Source organism: Astyanax mexicanus, chromosome 1 (assembly GCF_023375975.1).
Source record: "Astyanax mexicanus isolate ESR-SI-001 chromosome 1, AstMex3_surface, whole genome shotgun sequence".
In the NCBI taxonomy this organism is placed as follows: Eukaryota; Metazoa; Chordata; class Actinopteri; order Characiformes; family Acestrorhamphidae; genus Astyanax; species Astyanax mexicanus.
The window spans coordinates 103,106,252-103,130,240 of record NC_064408.1 but is presented as its reverse complement, the minus strand read 5'-3'; the positions used below and the strand labels follow the sequence as shown (position 1 = coordinate 103,130,240).

At 37.4% G+C, this 23,989-nt stretch overlaps 1 protein-coding gene across 3 annotated transcripts in view; it reads right to left on the bottom strand.

The window, feature by feature from the left end:
* tmem108 (transmembrane protein 108) overlaps positions 1-21,776 on the bottom strand; it is a 117,327-nt gene extending 95,551 nt beyond the window's left edge. Inside the window, exons 1-2 of one of the 3 annotated variants that reach the window (XM_049463290.1) lie at positions 21,506-21,776; positions 20,168-20,339 (exon numbers count right to left, since the gene is read on the bottom strand). The gene's annotated coding sequence lies outside the window, so the exon portion shown is untranslated. The remainder of the gene's footprint in view (positions 1-20,167; positions 20,340-21,505) is intronic. The other 2 variants (XM_007258600.4, XM_007258601.4) reach the window with 2 other exon arrangements.
* Between the last annotated feature and the right edge of the window lie 2,213 nt (positions 21,777-23,989).

Below are 23,989 nucleotides of genomic sequence, written 5' to 3'. Positions count from 1 at the left end.
TTAACTTCAGAACTGACTGTTCACTTACTGCTCAATATGTAATATTTAATATCCCATCGCTTGACAGACACCATTGTAGAGATAATCAATACTATTTTTCATTCTTTTGTTCATGTCAGTAATTTTAATGTTATGGGTGATCACAGAAATGCTAATTTATTTTTTTTTCATTCAACTAGTTTTACAGCAAACTGCTTTCTGATACTAGTGTTATGATTGATTTGTATTTGTTTTTTGGGATGGCTTGTATTGGTGGTGATTAGCCACCAATAGTTTTAGTTAAAAAGAAGAGCTTTTTCTCTGAGTGGTCCAGAGAACTAAGGCCGGTTTGAATCCTGGGACATGCTGCCGGCCATCAGCAGTGGGAGTCAGAAAGGTGCGTAGATGGCACTCTCTCCCCACATCACTCCTATTGTATTGTTGGTCAGTACAGGTGTCTGTTAGCTGATAAATCAGGGCTGGGGAGCTGTGCTTTCTTCTTTGTTAAACAGTAATGTTGCATTGGCAGCAGTTGGAAAGTGTTGGGGGCATTGTTGTTAATAGGAGTTAATATAAACAGGGATTGGGTGATTAGGCTTTCAAATTAAGTAGAAAATGGGATTAGAAAAGTAGAAAGTTAGAAATAAATTAAAAATAAATAAATAATGTCTTTTCGTCCACTAAGAAATGTCTAATATCTAAACAGGCTGCCTGGCATTGATGCAGAACACCATAATAAACAATAATAAAAACATTTTAAACAGTGAAGTTGTTGGACTGGCAGTTAAAGCCTGAAGGTGTTCAGACACATTCATGGGTCTCTTTATCCACCCCCAAAAACACCAGCACTCACTCAAAGTGTTCCACTGTATCCATGGTGACACGGCTGTACAAGATAATGGTCTCCCCACCTCATATCCACACATAACACATAAACACACATACAAACACACACAGACACACTGGGTGTTGCTTCTTTATTCATTATAGTCAGCAGCTCTGTGAGCTGTATGGAAATTCATTTGCCAGCCTGACGCCTCTCTCCATCTTATTCAATGTTAATGTCATCTCAGATTACCAGACACTTCTACTCAATCCCCATGAGAAATGGAAGCTGCTCAGACTGAGAGACACAAGCAGATGGAAAAAAGAGAGACAGAGAGATAAAGAGATAGCAGGCAGTAAGGAGAAAAGTAAAGAGTGACAGCACATATTTAACCCAATCACACAATAGGTGCTGTAATAGAAAAAAGGTATACCCTGTTCCCTTGAAAGCCACATTAATTTAGTGTTTAATAGGCATCAGAAATCCCATCTCTACAGAGGCGTCTTTAAAACTAAATTAAATATGCACAAACATGCAATCTTTCTTAAAGTTACATTGACTCTGTCAGATATTTCAGCTTCTGTAGACAATAATATAACAAGACTCACTTAAAATCAGACAAAATTCTAAATACACAAAAGCCACAAACAAAAACACCAGTCCATCATCTGTTGATCTAGTCAGGGTAATGTGGGTACAGAAGCTACCAGCGCAAAGCAGGAATACCCCCTGGGCAGAGGGCCAGTCCATCCAGAACCACAAACCAATAAAGACGCGTGTAATTTACTGAAACAACTAAGAAATAGAGTACTTCGATTAATACAGAGTTTAATTAATATTGAGATTAATAATAAGTACTGAAAACATATTGAGTACTGGAATAAAAAGTACATAAGTACTGATATTAATAAGCAAGTCAGTATTGAAATTAAATACTAAGTACTGAAACTAAATAAGTAATGAGATTAATAAGCAGCTACTAAAAATAAGTACTGAGATGAATATTTATTAATACTAAGTACTGAGTTCAATAAGTAAATCAGTAATGAATACAAGTATGAGGTACTAAGAGTAATTAGTACTGATATTAGTAAGTAGTGAATTTAATAATTAGGTTCAATAAGTCTGTACTGAAAATAAATAGAGATTATAAATAAGTATTGAGATAACTTCAATAGGTAAGTCAGTACTCAAATTTGATACTGAGTACTAAAACTAAGTTCTAAGTTTAATAAGCAAGTACTGAAAATATGTATTAAAATGAATAAGTAATGATACTAATTAGTACATAGTTTCATAAGAAAGCAGGGCAGAAAGTAAGTACTAAGTATTGAGAATGATAAGTATGTAAGTACTGAGTTTAATAAATAAGCACTCAATTTAATTATTAAGTACTGAGTTAAATAAGTATGTACTGAGTTCAATAGATAAGTACTGCCATAATAACTAAAAACTAGATGTAATAATCACTGGGTTTATTGTAAGTAAATAAAATCTAATATGTAAATACTGAGATCAATAAGTATGAACATGGTGAGCTCTAAAACATAATATTATAAGATCGCAGATGAAAATAATGATAGATTTAGTTGAGTGTGATCACTAGGAGGCTGTTAATAGCAGCAGACAAAAAAGACCTCCTGTAGCGGCCTTGTGTTGCTGAAAAAGACTGTACAAATACAAACATACAAATCTTTTAGCTGAATTGATCTTTTGAGATGCTGTTGAGATGCTGTTGTTGGCTGTTGTTGGCTGTGTAGACGTTGAGGAGAAGGTCAGGTGTGTGTCAAATGCTTTGAGGAAAGTCATATTTGATGTATTGCTGTCTGAATGAAGACTTAGTTGTCTTGTTGCTCCTCTGAAAAGGTTTGCCTAGGGCAATCCCCTCTGGCCTTGAAGAGCACATGGGGAATGCCATTGGGGGTCTCTCTAAACAATCAATCAGAAGATCAACAGCCATGAAATGAGCTGAGAGTAGCACAGTTACAGAGAGAGAGAGAGAGAGAGAGAGAGGAGAGAGAGAGAGAGAGAGAGAGAGAGAGAGAGAGAGAGAGAGAGAGCACCAGAAGGGAAAACAGACGAGCTGGCTACAGAAGAAATAAATTACCAGTTCATTGATTCCTGGTTAGCTTTCTATCGGCTGGCTGGACAATACTTGCTTTAGTTGACATTATTCAAAAATCGACCTGCATCATCTGAAGGACAGCGTTTCTCAAACTGGGGGATGAACATCTAAAATATGACTTTAATATATGTTATTAAAATGTAATATGTACCAAACAGTCAATGTTGACAGAAATCCCAGGCCCATGCTCTTAAATGTAAAGGTCCTAACAAAAAATATTTAAGCTTTGCTACTGGTTGAAGAGACCCTATTTGTTCAAATGAAGGTTCTTTAAAGCTTTAAAAGGCTTTTAATTTCTGACACAATTATGGTTATTTTAATTTTTTTTTTTTTACAATTTTAATACTTATAATACTTTAATACTAATACTAATATTACCCTATTATTTTCCCCAATTTGGACAGCCAATTACCTTATGCCTGCTCACATGACTTCCTCCTATCACTATTGAGGGCATTGCCCTCAACACTAAGGAGTTGGCCCATTCAGCACATTCATCTTTGAACAGCTAGAGGAATGCATCAGATCCCCAACTCCAACTTGGATTCACCTGAACTGTTTTGGTTATTGGATCCATGTAACCTGACAAGTAAACTTGACACCAAGCAGGCGTCTAGAGCGGCTGACCTAAAGGAAGTCTGACAGTTTAGTAGGTTAGAGAATGGCAAGGTGCAAAAAGGATGTGCAATATGATATGTTATTGTAGAGCTCATTCATATGTTAATATGATGATATGTTATCATTTATGTCAATCACATCTCTAAAATGTCAACTTTACAAAATTTTGACATTTGGAGCAGGGTAGTCACAGGTAGTAACCAGGGACAGGTTAATAAGGATACTAACAGCATCAACAGGCATAGAATTGCATTACCAACAGCACAGCCGCTAGACTTGGCAAGTTTGGGACAGTTTAGCCACAAAGCTAACAGCTGGCCTCATCACGGTCAGAGCTGCATTGCTACCACAGCAGGAAGACTTCAGGGTTGAGGCAGTAGCCACAATGCTAACAGCCACCCTCAGTAGGCTTAGAGCTGCAATGCTAACAGACACAGCAGCCAGGCATGGAAATGTTGAGCAGTTTAGCTGCAATGCTAATAGTCCGCCTTAGAAAAGTTGAAGCAAATAAACAGTACGCATGTCTAAATACAAATAATTAGTTTTGGTCTGACATGCTTGTGCGCTAGTATGACATTTGCTGGTGGAAAAATGCATAGTGCACTTTCATCAGTTTTTATCAATTTTGAAGCATTTCTATTGGTCTGTTAAACATGAATTTTTTACATAACATACAAAACAATATCCAAATTTAACTAAAACAATGAATGAAAATGAGAAACACAGAAAATGCAAGATGAGGGAAGATATCATTCATATCTTCAGTACTTAAAGAACATCGACCAGCTTCATGTTGTTCATGTTCATTATAAAAACAGCCTCATTAGCCCTGGTTAATTAGTTTAAGTGCAGTTCAGTGTGTGAAACATTCAAGTCATGATACTGTCAAAACAACCCATTACACCAAATCACTACAGTGGAAGTAGGTTTGGCTGTTTGTTGGACATGGGGTCGCTCTATCCACAGATCCCTTCCATCTCAGCAGGCGACAGTGATATCCCACCGATTACCAGTAGCCATACATTCAGGTTAACAGCTTCTGTGCATATGGCACTAAGAATTAAACTCTGCATGGGGTCTAACACAATCGAATTATCCAATAACCTGGTCTTATGCAGAAACCGATTTGTACTTAATGTAATGGCGGAGAGGGTCAAGCTGGTACTCTTCCATTTCCAGGCCAACTTAATCAGCTTAAGTTCACAGAGCAGAATGCTGCCTGTAAAGTAGCTCTTTAGTTAAAACACTTGAAAGCAGCTCAGTATTTGATTGAGGAGTTTAAAGAGCCTCTGTTATGAAGTGAAGTTACTCTCCACTTTGGTGGGAGAAAGAGAAAAGCGGAACCTCAGGGAACAGCATGGGGATGCTTATGCCTGTATAGGTTGTGAAGTCATGTCAAAGTATCATGAATTACTGTTGAAGTTCAAGCAAGACATAATAATCCACAGTGTTTCCATAATCCATGTGTACCTGGATATTTGATAGAAGAATGATCATGAATGGCTTCATCTGACTAGAATGGTCCATGAGAACAGCCCATACAGTGCAGGAGGCCACAAACAAATCCCATAGGTCAGTAAAGCATTCTTTAGCTGCCATGGTACACGGTAATGTCAGAATTATCAGTATTAATATTATAGTAATATAGTTTTACATACTTAAAAGCTTTTTCATGTATGAAATCTGGTAATAAAAATCTAGTGTTTGGAGATACGAGAAGTTCTTAGATGGAGAAATCCTGCCATTAGAAATGCAAAGGCAAATGCAAAATTAAAATCCAACACTTATTTACCAGTCCATGTGCCTCGTCCACAGTGACCACAAACCAGACATCTACCACACTGTGGCACACTAAATTACATATAACACAACCACTATGTCTGCTCATCACACAAACAAGTAAGCTGTAAGCATGTACTTTTCTATTAGTTTAACACTGTTACTTCCAAATTTCTTCCAGCTTTGAATCCTCCAGAAGCCTCTCTAGGTACTTTTGCTAAAATATAATATGACATTTTCAGCTCTTTTTCAAACAGCATATCTCAGCATAAGGACTGAACGAAGGACATGATTATATAACAGTAGGGGTGGGCAATATTATATCGTATACAATATATCGTGACACAGAAATATCATGATATTAAAAATCCATATCGTGATAATAGGGCTGTTCTGTCTTAAAAGTAGTCTATTATTTACTGTGAAGCTTTAGGTGTATTTATTGTATAAATGTTTTAGTTTGCAGTTTATATGCATGAAAATATTCTGCAATATTTTTTGCTGCATTATATTATTTTATGCTATATTATTTATTTTGCCACATTATGGTTATGCTGTTATACTCTTATACTATATTCCTGAAATTAATTAATTAATTTTCTGTTTTTCTATATCGCCAAGTATATCGTTATCGCAAAAATACCCTGAAATATCGTGATATTATTTTAGAGCCATATCGCCCACCCCTATATAACAGCATTAATAAGAGTGATGTAAAGGCATAACATTAACATTACCTGCAAATCCCAAACCTGTCCTATGCAAAAATTGTAAAACTGAATCTCACTGACTTGTAAATGACAAAATTGCAGCCTCTCAGTGATTAATGAGCTATTTGCATGATGATAATGTCTATTTAAGATTTTCCTGCATCTCTTTTTCAATAAGAAAGCACACACTTTAAATGCCCCTCACTTGCATGCACTTTTTTCTAATAGTCTTATACTTAAAATTTATTTTTTGTTCACATAAGTCATTTTTATTGTTTAGCTTGGTAAATGACTTTGGTTAAAACTTAGCCTACTGCAGTTTCAGCCATCTCTTTCTACTAAACAAATGGATGCTTTTATGTCATTTTTTGCAGATCTACAGATTGGTATTAGAAAACACATGAATATGCTACCTTCAGACTGTCTACATTACCACATCAAAGTAACCTTTTTGCCTAAAATGTAATCTTTAAATGTGTCCTATTACGGAAAACTATTTTACCTGGCATATTATAATAATAAAAGGGTTTGTTTATATGGAATTGACATACTGTGAACCTAAAACAATGCTGTCTCCTTTAAAGAAAATCTGCCATAACCAAAACAGGAAAAGGTCAAGGAAGGAGGCCAAAAGTGGTGTGCAGCTGGGAGGTGAGCAGGTATCCGATCAGGATCAAAAGGTAACTCTAGGCCAGTGGCTTTACAAATTCTTCTTACCAACATCTGCTAAATTGAAAACAAACTGGACTAACAACCCCCGATGCAACAGCTACTTAATACAGACATGATATTTAGCTTTTATCAGTAAAATTAGCTAAATGTGGCTTCTATCAGCAGTAGCCAAATAGCAGAAAAAAGAAAAAAACATTTAAAACAATATGCATCATAATAAGGTGATATGAATTAAAATAAAAATAGGAATAATGTGATACTGTAAGCAAGACAAAATATAGATTTTTAAAACAAATGTTATGAAACATTAGGAAAAAAAAATCTAAACATAAAAACCATATGAACAATGGTTTGGCGATATCCACTTTCTTTATAAAGTCTTACAGTGTCAAAACATATGTTATACAGTATTATACAGTCCTGTGTAATATATGTGGCTACAATACCGTCAAATTCTGGGTTATTTTTACACTGAAAAATAATCAAACACAGCATTCAGTTGTTCGCTAACCCCTAAAAAGCTAACAATAGAAGGCTAACTAACTGCTTAAAGGGCAACTGCTAAAAGGCTAACTGCTAACAAGCTAACCCCTTGAAAGCTAACTGCTAAAAGGCTAACCACTAACAGGCTAACCCCTAAAAGGCTAACTGCTAAAAATCTAACCACTAGCAGGCTAACCGCAAGAAGGCTAACTGCTAACAGACTAACTGCTAACAGGCTAACCTTTAGAAAAACAAACTGCTTGAAAGCTACCCACTAACAGGCTAACAACTAGAAGACTAACAGCTAGCCTAACACCACAACACAGACCATGTTCCAGCTGAATGAGGTTCAGATCACACATGCTTAAAAGATAAAGCTTCAAACCTGTGCACACAGTCAAGTGGATGATCATACGAGGCTTTATTTTGATTTGAACGGAGCTCATTTCTAAACTTACAACAACAGATTCAGAGAGCACTCCCATCCTGTGGCCATCCTAAATGCACATAAATGAATGAGTTTTTTTGGCCTGGTACTCAGACTGTCATCATTTTTAAATACAGCTAAAAGGTTTTAAAAACGTGTTATATGGTACTGTCATGCCACCCAACCCTAATAGAAACAACTGTCAGTTTTCATTTGAAAAAAAAGACGACATACAGCATTGCAAAACATGATCTAATAATACTCAAGTGTATCAATATTTTATAAAACCCAAATTAACCTGGATTTGTTATGGTTTGGCAGTTCAACTGGTTTCAAACCTGAATTGAAAATGAAAAATGGCATATCACTTGTAGTTTGCACCAACAGAAGCTTCAACAAGTAACTTTCTCTCGAAAAAAAAAAAGAAAATCTGTCTCTTTTATCGAAACAGCCTGAGCGAAAGTTCACAGTAATCAGACCAGATAATAAAGCAACATCTATGATGCACCACACTTCCTCTCACAGGTATTGCCATGGAAACAGTATCATCTAGCTTATAACATCCATTCACTCCTGAAACCGATTCCCACCTACAAGGCTGTTTTTGTTGCTGATTTGTCTGGCTGATCTCTAAGGTGGCTCATTAGCGCTCATCATAACCTCTTGACTATAAAGTGCGGATCTAATCCAGAAGCTTTGGACGAGCTTGGCCTGCTTTGGGCCTAACAAAGGTCTAATCACAGCCAAACACCTGCCAGCATTGTTCTTCTGAATCACATGACTCCCTCCCCAAATCCCTCCCTCGGTGTGGGCCACTGTGTGTGATGGTAGGTGTAGAGGGGGGTCAGAAATTGCCCCTCATCCCCTGCTCAACTTCATCCCTCATCCCAGTCCGGATAATCCTATTAGTCTTATTCATTTGGGCCATGCTGCTCAAAACTGCTGATTTGCCGCATCTATAGACTTTCATATTTCTCAGATCAAACAAGCAATTTTGAGCAAGTCGTTTTAAAGGCTTCTTTGTTTATCTTTTTATCTCCTTTTCTGGAATCTTTGAAAAGCTCTGCATGGTTTCGTATTGTTCAGTTCCTATAATTACAAGATAATACAAGAGTTAGGGGATTACTATTAGAATCAACAATGACTGTCTCTGTGAATCAATGTACGCCCATTAAGTGTGTTAGCATTAAAGTGAAGCAATTCAAAAGTCCAGCTTGTAGAGAAATTGGCCCAAATGAGTGAAATAGTCTTATTGAAATAAGCCCACAACACTTCCAGAAGGTTCAACAATGAGTCCCAGGCTTTAGGCACTTAACCAACTTTACACATGTAGAGACACACTGGCCTTACTAGTGGTTAAGTCTATACCTAGCTCCACTGGTACTGCTAATGCATGTCCAGTGCCACCAGTTCCATGCAAAAAAACAATTGAATAGATGTTTCTGCTACTTCTGACAGTTCTTTCATGACTGCCCTTAGCACATGGCCTAAGACTACTAGCTAACGGATGAATATATCTACTTAAATTGATGGGTAAGTAGTCCTCACTATCATCTCAATCCAGAACTTCTTGATCAACTAAAGGTTGTCCAGTCATTGCTCCTTACTGCCCCAATAATTTCCAGTTGCATTGCTCCTTTCAATCAGTATCCATAAGCTTTTAGAAAACATGCATCAATATGGAAAAAATATTGATACTGATAAAGCTCCATCTTTATCAGTATTCATATTTTATGTTTAGAGATACACTGATATTACACACACACACTGGCGATTAGATGTTAATGCTGATATACACTTTAATACATTCTGGTATAACTTTAAAACAAATACAATAAACAAAAAATAAAAAATAAAAAAAAAACCTAAATCAGTACATTATATATTACAATTAAGTAGTGTGTCCAGTGTCAGGCAATTGTTGTAGTGAGGTCAGCATCGCTAGGTCCTTTTCTGGCAAACAATATATACATCAGCAAATACCGATTTGAAATATTGGACAAAAAAGCAATCATCATCTGATACTGATATAATTCTCATATTATTGTGCATCCCTAGCAATGTTGAGCAGAAATGAGTCTGTAGATGTTTCTGCATTTACTAAAGTGCACCAAATAATGTACATGGGTGCCTACTGTGTTGGTTAAATATAGAAAATAAAATGCGGCACAAGCACTTGTTTTTTTTCACATTCTGAATAAAAGGTGAGCTATATAGCCTATATATTCTACCCATTATGTTCTAGAAGAGTAGAGACTCATAATTTCAACATGTTTCAAAATTAAAGTAATACAAGAAATCCTACTTACCATATGTATACTTCTTTAAGATAGATTGGTTGAATTGTGTGTCAGTTTAAATTATACCAATGACTTTAACTAAATGATCAAAAATAGGCCTATGTTCTGTAGTCCAAGGTAGGTATGAAAATGCCTAAAGATACTAAAGATGCATTCTCTAAACAACAAAGACAACAAAAACCTTTTGTGATGATGTTCATGACGAATAATAAATCACATAAAGCACGATTACACTTGCCCTTGTCTTCAGTGACAATGCTTGACGTTTTCAGAGGTTACATGGTTGTGAGGGGTTGCAAAATGACAAAAAAACAACATAATGCAGGCTTTTTTTATTCTAAGCCTTGAGAACAGAAGCAGTGAGAATGGGTACTGGCCCACTAGCTGTGATTACCAGGGAAACTCATTCTGCAAAAGAGGTTGCGTAAGTCTTCACTCTTTCAGTGCATGTGAAGTATGTAGCAAAGCTGTGCTTTTAGTAGCTTAAATTAGGTAACAGACAGAGCTGAGCTTTAAGATCAAGCAGAGGGAAAAGCTCAGCCTTATGACTGAAGCGTACAAAGAGTACCAGAGCCTTTCGAACCAGCCCCTTCAGGGGGGATTTAGCCATGTACGCTAAGCTGACAAATCTCACCATCAAAATATCTCAGGCTGGTTAGTAAAAAGGCACGTCTCAAGAGACAGAATCAACACCATGTCTCATAAAGAAGCCTTATGTTTGCATTTTTGGCTACTGTGCTTTATTAACCCTTTGAACCCCAGCCTTTTTTGGTGTGTTTTTTCTCTGTTTTTTCAGTTCCCGTTTCACTTGTTATAACACAGTTATATGTTAGGAGACACACATGCTATTACATGCTATTATAAGAGGCCACATGCTATTATTTTTCTTTATACCAGAAGACATTGAGCTGATCAAAAATGTCCTCATTTGAGATGCAAATGCTTCCAGAATTTGTAAATCTTCATGGAATTGATCATGTTTTGATTAAACTTTTACCCAGTGCCTTTTTTTTTTTTTTTACTTATTTTTTTAATGTACAGACTTCAAATCAATTCACATATAATTCACAACAATAGTTAGCCTGGAGTGTATATTGGTTGAACGTATAAGGATTTTGATAATCATCCATTATATTGCTTATTACTGTGACCGAATACATCAGCAGCACCAGGCGGTTTTATTTTTCTTGATATTCCCACCTCTAGGGTGCAGATTGCTAAAACCTTGACAATCATAGCAGGCTAAGAGTTTCGGTAATTTTGGCTAATCTGAACACTACTGGGTTTATTCAAATGTTATTTGATTTCATACCTCATATTAATAGTTTAGAAGCACTATAAGTAAATATTATTGGCTGAAAAAGGTGTTTTTTATTTTATTTTTTTCCATTATTATTATATATATATATTTTGACAAATTAGCACCAGCAATGACGTCATGAGAATTACAGAATGAACACATGGATAATGTTTTTTTTAGACAATAAATGGCATTATAATGAAAGAATAACGCATTGTAATAGGAAGGTAAGCCTATTCTTTTGGGTGTATTTCACAATAGATTTCTTTAAAACACTTCAGTTCAGCATGAGGTCAGTGCTATTTTTAGAAACAATAGGGTTCCCTGTTTGTCACAATGTATGAATCATGTTGGTGCGTTGAGGCATTCCTGCATAATTAGGCTGTATAAACAATGCATTATTTTTGACGCAATTTGTGTCAATGGGGTTCCAAGGGTTAAAAAAATAATTCGGCTATTTTCTTTCCCTTTTCTTTTGTATTCCAAAATGTGACATATATAGAACATATATTTTTAGCATAATTATTATGCAATGACAATTAGCATTAGCTGATTAAACAGATCTGTTTAATGTATTTTACATATGTTCATTCATCATGGACTGACAAATGTTTTCACCTGTTTGTTTAATTTGAATGGGTGTATATACCCGTAGCTCTTTATGCTCACATTATGAAGTGATATGTCATAGTCTGGTCTAAGATAAATAAGTCTTAGATAAGGCTTTAGGGATTTGATTACTAACAGCCAGCACTAATCACTGTAACAAGCTTTAAGCACAGCTGCTGATTAAATAAGCTACAGGTAAATATTATGCATGCACATATCTTTATATCATTGTTGTCCAATGTAAAACATGTATCTTTAAAAAAAGCAACTCTACAGGAGAATAATAAAAAAAACTTCTTATCTTTTGATGGAAGTCAATGTTAAACAATTATTTCAGGTAATTTAGGAGAATTTCTATTGGTCCATTCATCAAGAAATTTTGGCTCATTACAAGGGACAGTTTTTGTGTTCAAATTATGTAGTAAACTGAAAATTTACAAAAATGAAGATACTTGTTTTTCATTTGACGGCAACGATATACACAATGCAAACATGCAAATAAAGAGTCATTAAGCAAGAAGTTTAAATGTGTTTCATAGTGTTTCTATACTGCATTTGAAGCTCTAGTTAGTCCAGCTCTGAGGTCAGATGCATCAAAATACAGTATGTGTGGTGCATAATTGTTGTAAATGACTCTGTAATACACTTAAAATGAGAAAGATCATTCAAGTACAAACATTCTCTCACTAGAAATCTAGTTTGTACCACTCAAATATTCTTCATCCTTGTGTCAATCTGCCTGTCTGTACCACTGTGCCTTCAGTTATCATTAGCATTATCACGTCTTCTCAGACTGTCAAAATAACATCCTCATTGCAGTCAGTTCAGCTGCAGCAGAGCCCCCTCAGGTTAAACTTTGCTCTAGGCATGGACGTCACATCACAATATGCAAATCAGATAAACAATGTTCCCGGCCTGATGATAAAGCCCACTTAGCGCTACTCTAAAATAAAATGAATGTGAAATATAAGAAACAGATCACAAGTACACAGACTATTAAGAGATTAGGCATTGAGGGTGACTTCTGTTCACCAAATGCTCCAGAGTGTTTCTCCCATTTTTTTGTATTTCTTAAAAGCATACTAGGGATAGAACTTTCTAAAATCACAGGCTGGCATTACTCTTTTAACATGTAGTTTTGTGGAAAATAAACATGATTTATTACTTGTCCCAGATGCAGTTGATCATCCGAAATGTAAGGTTTTATTTGACATGTGCTCATGAGATGCTACGCTAGCTTAGCTGTCATCCAGCAGAATTTTTAATATTCATCACAGAAACAGAGTGCTTTTAAACCTATTTTATTTGGCCTGAATCAAAACAGCAGCTGTAAAAAAGCCAAAATCTGGTCATAGTCTCTGTTTGGATCAACTGAAGCATGGTCCAGTTAATTTGTACTTTGAAACATTGAACCAAAGACTTTTGTAAAACACATAATATAAGCACAACAGATTTCAGTGGTGATTCCTGTATCTACTGTAACTGTAGACTAACCCTTATTTGTGAACAAAAATAAAAGATATCAAAGGGCTGTTGCATAATTTGCATGCAAACTAAGGGAGTTGGATTTTGTTGTAGAGGCAGGCTTTGATACAACTCTGTGATCAAATTAGTGTTCCAGAAATATATACCTTGGTTGAACCATGAACTCTGGTCCAGATTTTTGAGATTCAAAACAGGTTCAAATGGGTGGATGGTATTGAACACTATATTGTGACACCCCTACTTACTGTAGACAGTAACCTTTACCAGTCAATATACCAGTACTTAAATAACGTGACAGTGTTGACACAGATAATTTGAAGAAATTCTGGTCATCGGGAGTTATGGTTTTAATACAGTGGAAAAATCTAGAAAGAAAACTACATGGCTGAAAACTACTTCCGTTTAAAGCTTCACTTTTTTTGCTTAATATAATCTGCTGATATGAAGGAACCAAAAATGCTTCTGAAGTCATTTCTTCATTAGCTCATTAGCATGGTGAGGACAGGCATGCACATATTCCTGTAAGTGTGTGTGTGTGGCCCATTAAGACAGGAAGGCAAAGACCAGAGTGCTGGGATGGCGGGCAAGGAATTCCAAGAATTTCCCCTGTACACACTTTCCGCTCCATCAGTCTGCTCCTCTCCTCCTCCTGGCCTTCCCTTTTTCCCCTTATCTCACCCCATCCATCCATCTCTCGCACTCTAATCGTAGTAATGGGCGCCTGAACTCTCTTGGTTCTTCTGAGCTCTCTCCACGGCACACACAGACCTGCTGTCACCAGCATTGTGTCCTTCAGCACACCTGCTGCATCACAACATGATGCTTTTCTATGAGAACAGGGATTTCTAGAAAGGGATACAACCCATGATCTGTTAAAGGACCATACCCTGTGATTCTCTTGAAGTCAACGCCGAAGGTTTGTAAAGGTTTATGAGACAAAAAAAGTCATTAAGAACAATGTTTACATGGTAATTTCCCAGCCTCTTTTTATCTCTTTGATATCTATATTTGTTACTGATGTTGTGCTCCATTTATCTCAGATGTCAGATGTCAGAAGTAGCAATGACGTCACCCCCGAATTGATTGATTATTATACAGAATTGTACAGTATTTAGCAAATTCAAACACCATGAAAGCATGTCCGCAAATATAAATGTGATAAGACTGTGTATATGCCTGATATATGGTAATAAAACACAAATAGATAGAAGTGCTAATAAAATGTATTTAACTACAGCCATCATGGATTCTGAACTCTGGGATGGTTCAAGTTCAGGTTAACATAATATAAATACATTGACACGCCACATGTCATGGGGCAGAGACTAGTATTGTATTCTAAAACTTTTGCCATGTCCCATAGAAGCTAAATAACAGTGCACTGGCCCGTGAAAATGCTAGTAGGACCTAGATTCTGCATTGAATGAAAAAGCTGCTTTTCTGTTTGCAGTGGATTTGACACTGTTTTCTCTCAATTTAGCTAGGTTAATTGTCCCACCCATTCAGGTGCTAGTCAGTATATCCCCTATCACAAGGAGGGTGAAGACAACACATACCTCTTCCAACACATGTCAAGTCAGTCACTGCCTCTTCTCAAACTGCAACTGATGCGAACTGATGCTGATGCTGATTGTCAAGTATTCAGGGCACTCGGAGGAAAGTGCAGCGTCTCGGTTCCGATACATCACCATTTGGAGTGATGAGGGGAAAGAATGCTATCTACCCACCCAGACAGAGCAAGGCCAATTGGCTTTCTCAGGGCTTTGGCAGCTGATGGCAAGCTACATGACTTGGATTCGAACCAAACGCTTGTATAACTTTAGAAATAGAATGTGCCATCCATCTGGAAGCCACTACCAGGCCTTACTCTTCGATACCTTTGATAACATTGATAACTTCGATAACTTCAATAATTCATGTTGTCTTGTCATAAGTTTACCCTCGCTCACAAGATAAAACCTGACAATTTATACGTGTGGGTATTTCCAAGACCTATGACTTAAATGTCCTGTAGTAGTGCCCCCCTTCCACCCATACTCCGTCAAACCACCCTTGCACCCCATTTCTTCTTCTTTTTTCTTTTTTTTTTTTTACAATTACTGCCGTTCAGCTCGACTGACCAGAGGCATGGCTCTGTCCTTTGGGAGAGCGCTCTGGCTGATAGGATCATCAGCGGGAAAGAGGAAACGAGGGGAAATGCATTTCCCTCCAGACCTCCAGGATCCTCCTGCACGCAGCGCCCCGTAGTCTGCGCATTACCAAATGCTACAACCAGCCGCCTCCATCTACCTCACGGCTCACGAGAAGAAACGTATCTCAGAGGAGACTGCAGAGCAGCTAGCACTGTGTAAAAAGCATGAAAACAAACAAGGCTCTTCGCTCTCTGATTTGAATGCATCCTGTTGCTTCCTCCAGTCTGTTGCTCAGGGAAGTGCTGATACACTCCAGTGCAGGAAGACCATGGAGTCTTTACGCACAGGTCACATTCCAAACAACACAGTACCACTCTCCAGGGCACGGCTGTTGAGTTTGGAAACTTGTGCTGAAACTTGTGCTGACTAACTGCATGTAGCCGTAATAGTTAGCCATCAGCCAGGAGATGTTGGGTGTCTGAAGTTTGATTTCTTGATTCATTTATTTTCACTGCAATATATGTGGTAACAAATAAAAGAAGCTCAACTTAAGCATCTCCCAGTGATGCTAGGGTTGGTAGTGTGTTGATAGGTGGTTGCTCTAAGGTTGTTGCTTATGAGAAGGATGTTGGTTCAGTTCTGCTACGCAGATGCAATATTCTTCAGATGGCTTATATGGTATCACATGTGGTTGTTAGAGTACTGCTCGGCATTTACTATGATATTTGTTTGATATGATATGATATGTTTCTTGGATAGTAACTGTCTAGAGTATTTGATGTGGAAATTAGATTTGATAAAGAAGTTAATATTTAGTCAACATTAGATAGAAGTGGAGACGTTTATCTAACATCAGTTGGAATAATAAACATATCTAACATCAGATAGAGTAGTTATCTTCTATCGAATGTCAGCTAAAGTAGTAAACATCCAGCTTATGTCAGCCAGAGTAGTTAATATTTAACTAACATCAGCTGGAACAGTTAATATCTACTAAACAGTCAAATTAACATCTAGCTATTAACAGCTGTTGTAGAAAATATCCAGCTAATGTCAGTCAGACTAGTTAATATCTAACTAACATCAGCATAAATAGTTAATATCTAGTAAACATCTGCCATAGTATGTTTAACATCCAGCTAATGTCAGTAAGATTAGTAAATATCTAAATAAAATCAGCTGGAGCACTTAGCATATAATAAACTTCAGCTATAGTATTTTTTACATACAGCTAAATTCAGATTGAGTAGTTACCATCTAGCTAACATCAGCTAGAACAGTTTTAATTGTACTTCAATTTAATAACACCAACTAGAATATTTAAAGTAATTGACATCAGCTAGAGTGGTTAGCATCTAGTAGATATCAAATACACTGTTTAACATGTAAGTAATGTCAGCTAGAGTAGATCACATTTAATAAACAATGGCTAGAGTAGATAACATCTGGCTAACATCAGCTGGATTTCTTAACATCTAGTATGCAGCAGCTAGAGAAGTTAACGTAAAGCTTCATTTACCAAAAATGTTTAGTTTAGAGTATTTTAAGTGGCTAATTTAAAGTTAAGGGGCAGTCAGTGTAAATTTTACTCTTTTCTGAATAATCCCTAGTAAAAAATATTCTGGAGTGTGCCATACTGTATCATACACAATAATTGTTTACAACATTTGAATATCATTATCACTAAAATACCCTGACATGTTGTATCCTTTTGGTAAAAATCTCATTTAAGGGTGTGCCACATTATATTGTATGCAATAATATTGACCGATAAAATGTTATATTCATTTTGTTCTAGAAGTGTATTCTTTTTTTTTTTTTTTTAACATTTTGTCATATCACCAAGCATACTGTAAATGCAAAAATATCCTGAAACATCATGATATTACTTCAGGGCCATATTGCACACCCTAAAGGAGACACAGAAAAGCAGAGAGAAAGAACATGAGAGAGAGACATTAACAGAAAAAACAGGACCGGAATGTGCATACACGCCTGTCTTATTGTTTCCACTCTTCTGGCCATTCCCTGATAAGTCAATGGGAAATGCTTTCCAGATAAGAGGCCAAGGACGTTCCCAGATGTTAGCTGGTTTGTAGGAAGGCAGTCTCTTGATAAAGCACTAAAAGCACAGCTGCAGGTCACTATGATACTTTGCCCTCGACGGACACCTGAGTGATGCCTAGCCAGGGCAGAGGCTATGACCCGGGACAGCCGATCTGTTTTGGTGCTTCTTTCAAGCTGACATGACCCCGATTTACGTGGGTGACGGACGATGGCTCTGACACGGCCATAATCTCTCCCATCGGGGAGGAAACATGGTTCCAGTGTCACTCAAACATTTATGAGGTATGCATTTCTGCACACCGAAAAGAAATCCTTTGTGACATCCTGACCTTTAGGTGTCATCTTAGAGCACCTGTAACCACTATTCAGACACGCTGCTTTCTCTGAATGGGACAGTAAACAAACAATGTAAGAATTTATTTCATAACATGTACTGCTTGGGAAATACTGCTAATATTGAGTATTATTTTTAAAGTCATACATTATTCAAATTTTTAATGTTTAATCAAGAAATCAAATTTAATTTTAAAAACAATAAAAATAAACAAAAGAATATTAGATTTAAAGGTTTTTAACAGACTATAATAATCATAATAACCATAATCTGTATACAATAAAATAAAAAAAAACATTAAAGTATCTGTATGAGTGACCCAACACCTTGAAGCAGATTTCCAGGAGCAACAGAATCCTGGATTTGGTTCGATGTGCTGGAAGGACCAATACTAATGGTTCATTTTAAGCAATTACATTTTAAGCAATTATTATATAAGAACATCAACACCCAACATATTTATTTGTCAAAAATTACAAAAAAAACTACAAATGTCTACCATGTCTGTATTTGCCTAGTTTATTATCCAGCCATTTATGTAAGAATGCAAATATCCAGTTAATCGTCCATAAACTTGTGTAGAATGCCAGTGTCCAGCTAATATGGTCACAGGAAAGCATGTTTTTTTATCATACTTACCCAGGTAAAAAGGTCCCACTGTCTAAAATGTATTCCTGACACAGATTTTCTTTATTAAAATAGGCATAATCAACAGTGTATGGCATCATATTTTTTTTGTAATTGCCATCCAATTATCAATGTATTTGCATAAGAATGCTAATTTCCTTAAAATTTGTCCAGATATTCGTCCAGATAATTGTCCAAATAAGTGTTGTGTACAAAGCAACAAATTATTTTTTGTGTAAAACTTCAAAAATCAGCTAATTGCCCAGACATTTGTATAGGAAACGTAATGTCCAGCTAATGTGGTTTTCCATCATGCTCTGATGTCCATGTAAATATTTCCTGCTCTCTTAAATCAATCTCGACATTGATTTTAAAGAAATAGGCATATTAAAATTTAATCAAGCAATCATCATGCCATAATAGCAATTCATAGCTCATGACATGATATGTATTAGAAATCCTTCATATTGGTCCTAATCTTTTTGTGTCTATATAAAATGTCCAGATATTTGTGTAAGAGCATAAGAGCCAAGCCACTTATTCAGATTTTATGTAAGCTATCTTAGAATGCTAAGAATGAGTTGTGTATAAAAACAGAACACATACATTAAACTAATAGTCCATATCATTGTATTATAACAATTATATGCAGCTAATTTCGTGTGAAAACAACAAATGTGCAGCAACAAATCAAAAGTTCTGTGGAAAATCCAAATACCCAGCTGATTGTCCATCCACTTGTGTAAGAACACAAATATCCACCAAATTGTCCAGATATTTATGTAAGAATGCCAATGTCCAGCTAGCGTGGTCACAGAAACGCATGTTTTCCATCATGCTCACTTGCCCATGTGAAAAGGTCCCGCTGTCTTAAGTTCAATCCTGACATTGAAGAAGTTGTCAGCGACATATGTCAATGCCTTGCCACTTGACCCCCAACCCCCAACTGCAAGCTCCCTTTCCTAAATTCCTATTGGATAAAGCAGCAGGGGATTGTCCCCGCAGAACAAAGCAAATGTTGGGGGTGCCCAGTTAAGGACTTTAGCCAGCATTCCAATCACGATTGTCCCTGGCGACGAGACTCCTAATGACCCAGCACTTCGAAACGTTTACCTTTCAGCTATAGTCTACAAAAAAGGGACACACACACCGTTCACAACAGGAGTGTTTTTATATAAGACTGGTTTAAGTGAGTCACTCCATTGTTTACAACTGAATGTCAATGAAGCAGCACAAACAGAACACAGGATTTTAACACTGTGCACAAACAGCCTGTGCACAAACAATCCTGCTTGGCAGAACGCACTGCTCCAGACTGAAAAAACAAATGAAAAGTCCAGAAAAACAATAGAAATCCAGCATCTTTGAAAAAAACTAAAGAATAAAGCATCAGAGGAAGTTATGCATATAGCTGTTATACAACACCTCTGGAGTCCATCTAGACTGGCCTAATCAGCAGTGATCCATAAGTGACTACAGAACAGTGCAGTGCCTCCAGCGGAAAGTTCCAGTCCAGTCATTTTAACACCCTTATTGTACACAAAGTCAGCAATTCCATGTCGTGACAGAAAATCTTTTGAGCTCCGGTGAAGCGAGTCAGAAACGCACACCCACATCTAGGACACTCTGCTCACTCTGAACAAGCTTAACACGTCAAAAGAACTGCAAGGAAGCTGGATGAAATGGTCCCTTACCTTATCCTGATGGGAGAGAATGGATCAGGGACGCCGTGGACATGGCATGACGTTTGGCAGCATTAAAATCCTTTGGATCTTGAGAAACACAGAAGTTGGGAACAGTCTCAGAAGCCCCTCCTTTTACTCAGACTGTTGCACCGTCAAGTGCATGTACTGATTCACATGTACCCTGGTGTGAGTGAAGAATAAAAGGGGGGACAAGAAGGGAAGAAGGAGGAGAGAGAGAGAGAGAGAGAGAGAGAGAGAGAGAGAGAGAGAGAGAGAGAGAGAGAGTGAGAGAGAAGAAAAAAAGGGGGAAGGAAGGGAGACAAGGAGAAAGACAATGTGAGATAGTAGAGGTAGTAAAGGAGAGAAAGACAAGGAGAGAATAGAGAAAATAGAAAAGAAGAAAGAAAGAGATAAGAACAGAAAGAGGGGAGAAGACAGAAAAGAGAAAAAACATAAAAATTAAAGGAAATAAAGTGACAGAGATTGAGAGAAGAGAAGAGAAGAGAAAATGTATGAGAGAATTAAAGAGAGAATGAAAGAATAAGGAATAAGTCAATATAAGTAGAAAAGAAAGCCAGAAAAGAGAATGGTATATTAAAAGAAGAGGCAATAGAGAAGAGAAGAGAAGAGAAGAGAAGAGAAGAGAAGAGAAGAGAAGAGAGAACAAGAGAAGAGAAATACAGAAGAGTATAATAATAGATAAGAGAACAAGAATGGGAGACGAGAGGGAACAGAGAGATTAGAAAATATGTGAGAAAAAAGATTTAAAAATGGAGAGCATATATAGAGAGAGGGTACGAGACAGAAAATAAGTGAATGAAATAGCAACAGAAATGGAGAGAGGAAGAGAGAAGGAAAGACAGGATGTAATAAGAAAGAAAAGACAGAAAAGAAAGAAAGGAAAGAAAAAAAGAGAGCAAAAGAAGATACATTGTGAAAAGACAAGAAACAAAGGACAGAAACATAGAGAGGATCCAGAAAATAGGAAAAAAGAATAGCATAAAAATAAAAGCAGGAGAGAGATTAAAGGAAATTTAAATATCTTCTGATATGTCTTTGAATTAAACCATGATTATTCTTATTCTCTTATTGAAGTCCTGATTAAACGGATGATTTTTCAAGATCATAAAGCCTGTTATAATATAAATCCTGCAGACTGAGAATAAGGACTCATCCTGCTCTTATACAGGACACAGGATGATCAGGACAGTGTTACTGGTCTGTGTTACTGAGCATTAATGCTGGGGATCCTGTCTATCACTTAAGCATTCAAACACACACTGACACACACACACAGTCCTACACGCGTCCTATAAAAGCTCATATCAGTCAGAAAACAGCACCTACCTATCCGACACAGAGCTCGTCCGGTGGCTCAGCTCGCCTCTCCGGGCGGAACGGTGTGTGTGTGTGCGTGTGTTGTGTGTGCGCGCGCCCCTGTATGTAAGTGTGCGCGTGTCTCTGTCACCACACGAGCCCCGCGCACATGTTCCCCCCGCGGTGTGAGCAACCGCCTCAGCCCGGCTCCAGCGCATCGAACCCGGCCACGGCCAGCAGCAGCAGCGCGTCCTCCTCCCGGGGGATCTGACTGGAGCTGACGGACTAAACCCGGACTATCCGGGAAGCTCCACCCCCTCCACCCCACGCAGCTGATTAATCCCCCCACCCAGCCCCGCAGCAGACCGGGGTGCAGCACAGCGGGCAACAGGCTGGCCCCGCACTCCGGCTCTCCCTCTCTCCGCTGAGGAGAACACGCTAAGCGGAGCGATACCGGAGCAGGAGCAGCGCGCGCGCGGCGTGTCACTGACAGCCCCGTGTTTCCCCCGGACTCAGGACGAGCTCTGCATGTTAATGAGCTCTGCACTCTGCTGCACCAGCAGACCGGCCCTATACCTCTACCTCCACCTCCCGCTTCTCACTCTGTACATTACAGCCTCGCTTTACCCCAGACCCCCCCGCAGATCAGCCTCAGCTCAACTGACCTGAGAGAGGAAAACATGCCTGCAGGTCACTGACAGCAGAGCAGGACCAGACAACACATACAACACATCCAACAGATTCACTACAGAGAGTTAAACACTTTGTTGTTACACAAAAATGTTTTTAATTTTTTTCCTACAATGTAAATGAATACTGAAGTCATCAAGTATACACTCTAAAAAACAGAGGTACGATATGAGTACTTTTTTGTACTCAAAGGTACACTCTTCATAATTGTACCCTCCAAGGTACAATATTGGTCTTTACAGGGTCAGATTTGTGCCCTCTGAAGTACAAAGTAATTTTTAACAGCAATAAGTACAAATTTGTACCATTTGACTAGACAAAAGGTACATTCAGTATTCTGCATCACTGTACTAATAAACAATATATATTTTAATTGCACATTTTTTATTTGAAAGCCAGACAATTTTGCATCATCAAGTTTTTGAGCCATATTTAGTTGATGATAATGTTTATAATCTTTATAATCTTAACTGGCACAAAAACCATGGGTACAAAAAAGGACTTTCATGGAAAGGTACTTTTTTGTACCTCAATATAAGGTACAGCCCCAGCGACAAGCTTTGTACTCTTTTAAGTACAAATCTGTACTTACTTTTCTTAGAGTGTATGAAGGAACATATAAGGAATCATGTAGAAACAAATGAAAAAAAAAAAGTTTAACAAACCAAAATACTAAATTTTTAATACTTTAATTATCTGGGGCGCTGTTAACTGGTAACTCTGATGAACTCATTCTGTGCAACAGAGGTAACTCTTGCTCTTTCTTTACTATTGCGGTCCTGATGAGAACCAGTTTCATTCAGTTTCACATTTTTGAAGGTCTTTTTGCGACTGAACTTGAACATATTTTCATCGTTCTTAAAGCTGTTCCGATTGACTGACCTTCATTTCTTAAAACCATTTTTTCTTTTCTTAGTTGAGTAGCAGGGCCGCTGCTAAGGTTTTGGAGGCCCTAAGCATAACTGGTCAGGGAGGCCCCCCCCCCCCCCCAAAAAAAAAAAAACACACACACACACAAACACAAAAGGTTTACGCAAAATTTTACTATTTATTAAAATGATACATGTAACTGTGAATATTTACAACGTTATAAGTAAGGCCAATAACAGTGAAGAACAGCACAAGAGTACTATTTATAATGTATAAATAATAAATGAAACGATACATGTCTATTTTAAGCAGTGGACACGTCATTTACACAAGCCAGCCTTAAAGGTTATGAAATTATCGTTTATATTCGTGGTGTATTTATATCAGCCTGTCAAAATCTATAGAGCTGTCTGATCCTGCTGTCATACAGACCATTTGGATAGTGCACTGACGGCATTAGTCAATAGGTAGGCTACTCTGTTTATAAATTTTTTATTAAAGTCACTAAAAATCTTCAAACTACACTACTACTATTTGCAAACGTGCCACGTGCCTTGCAATACCCAGATTAGTTTCTAGTTAAGCGTTTAAAGCTACCAAATCAGCAAAGCCAACGTAACTAGCTCAGGCAACACCACTGAACATGAAGTAATCAAAACTATTTAAACCTTTATCATCGAAGTTACTCACCAGAAAGGGATGCATGGGCCTCATCTTTCTGCTTCTTTTTCTTCTTCTCAGCTCCAGACTCAAACCGTCGCTTCATAGTTGAATTACCATTTAGTAGCAACTTCGCGCGGTGAACTTGTCTCCTGCCAAACTCAAGTAGCGTTGCTACTTTAGTTAGGACTAAGGTTGCCAGATAAGTTACGATTTTTCATCCTATTTGTTTATTTTATTTTAAGTTTTTAACTTACACAAATATTGCACTGGACAAGTTTTTGTATAGAATGG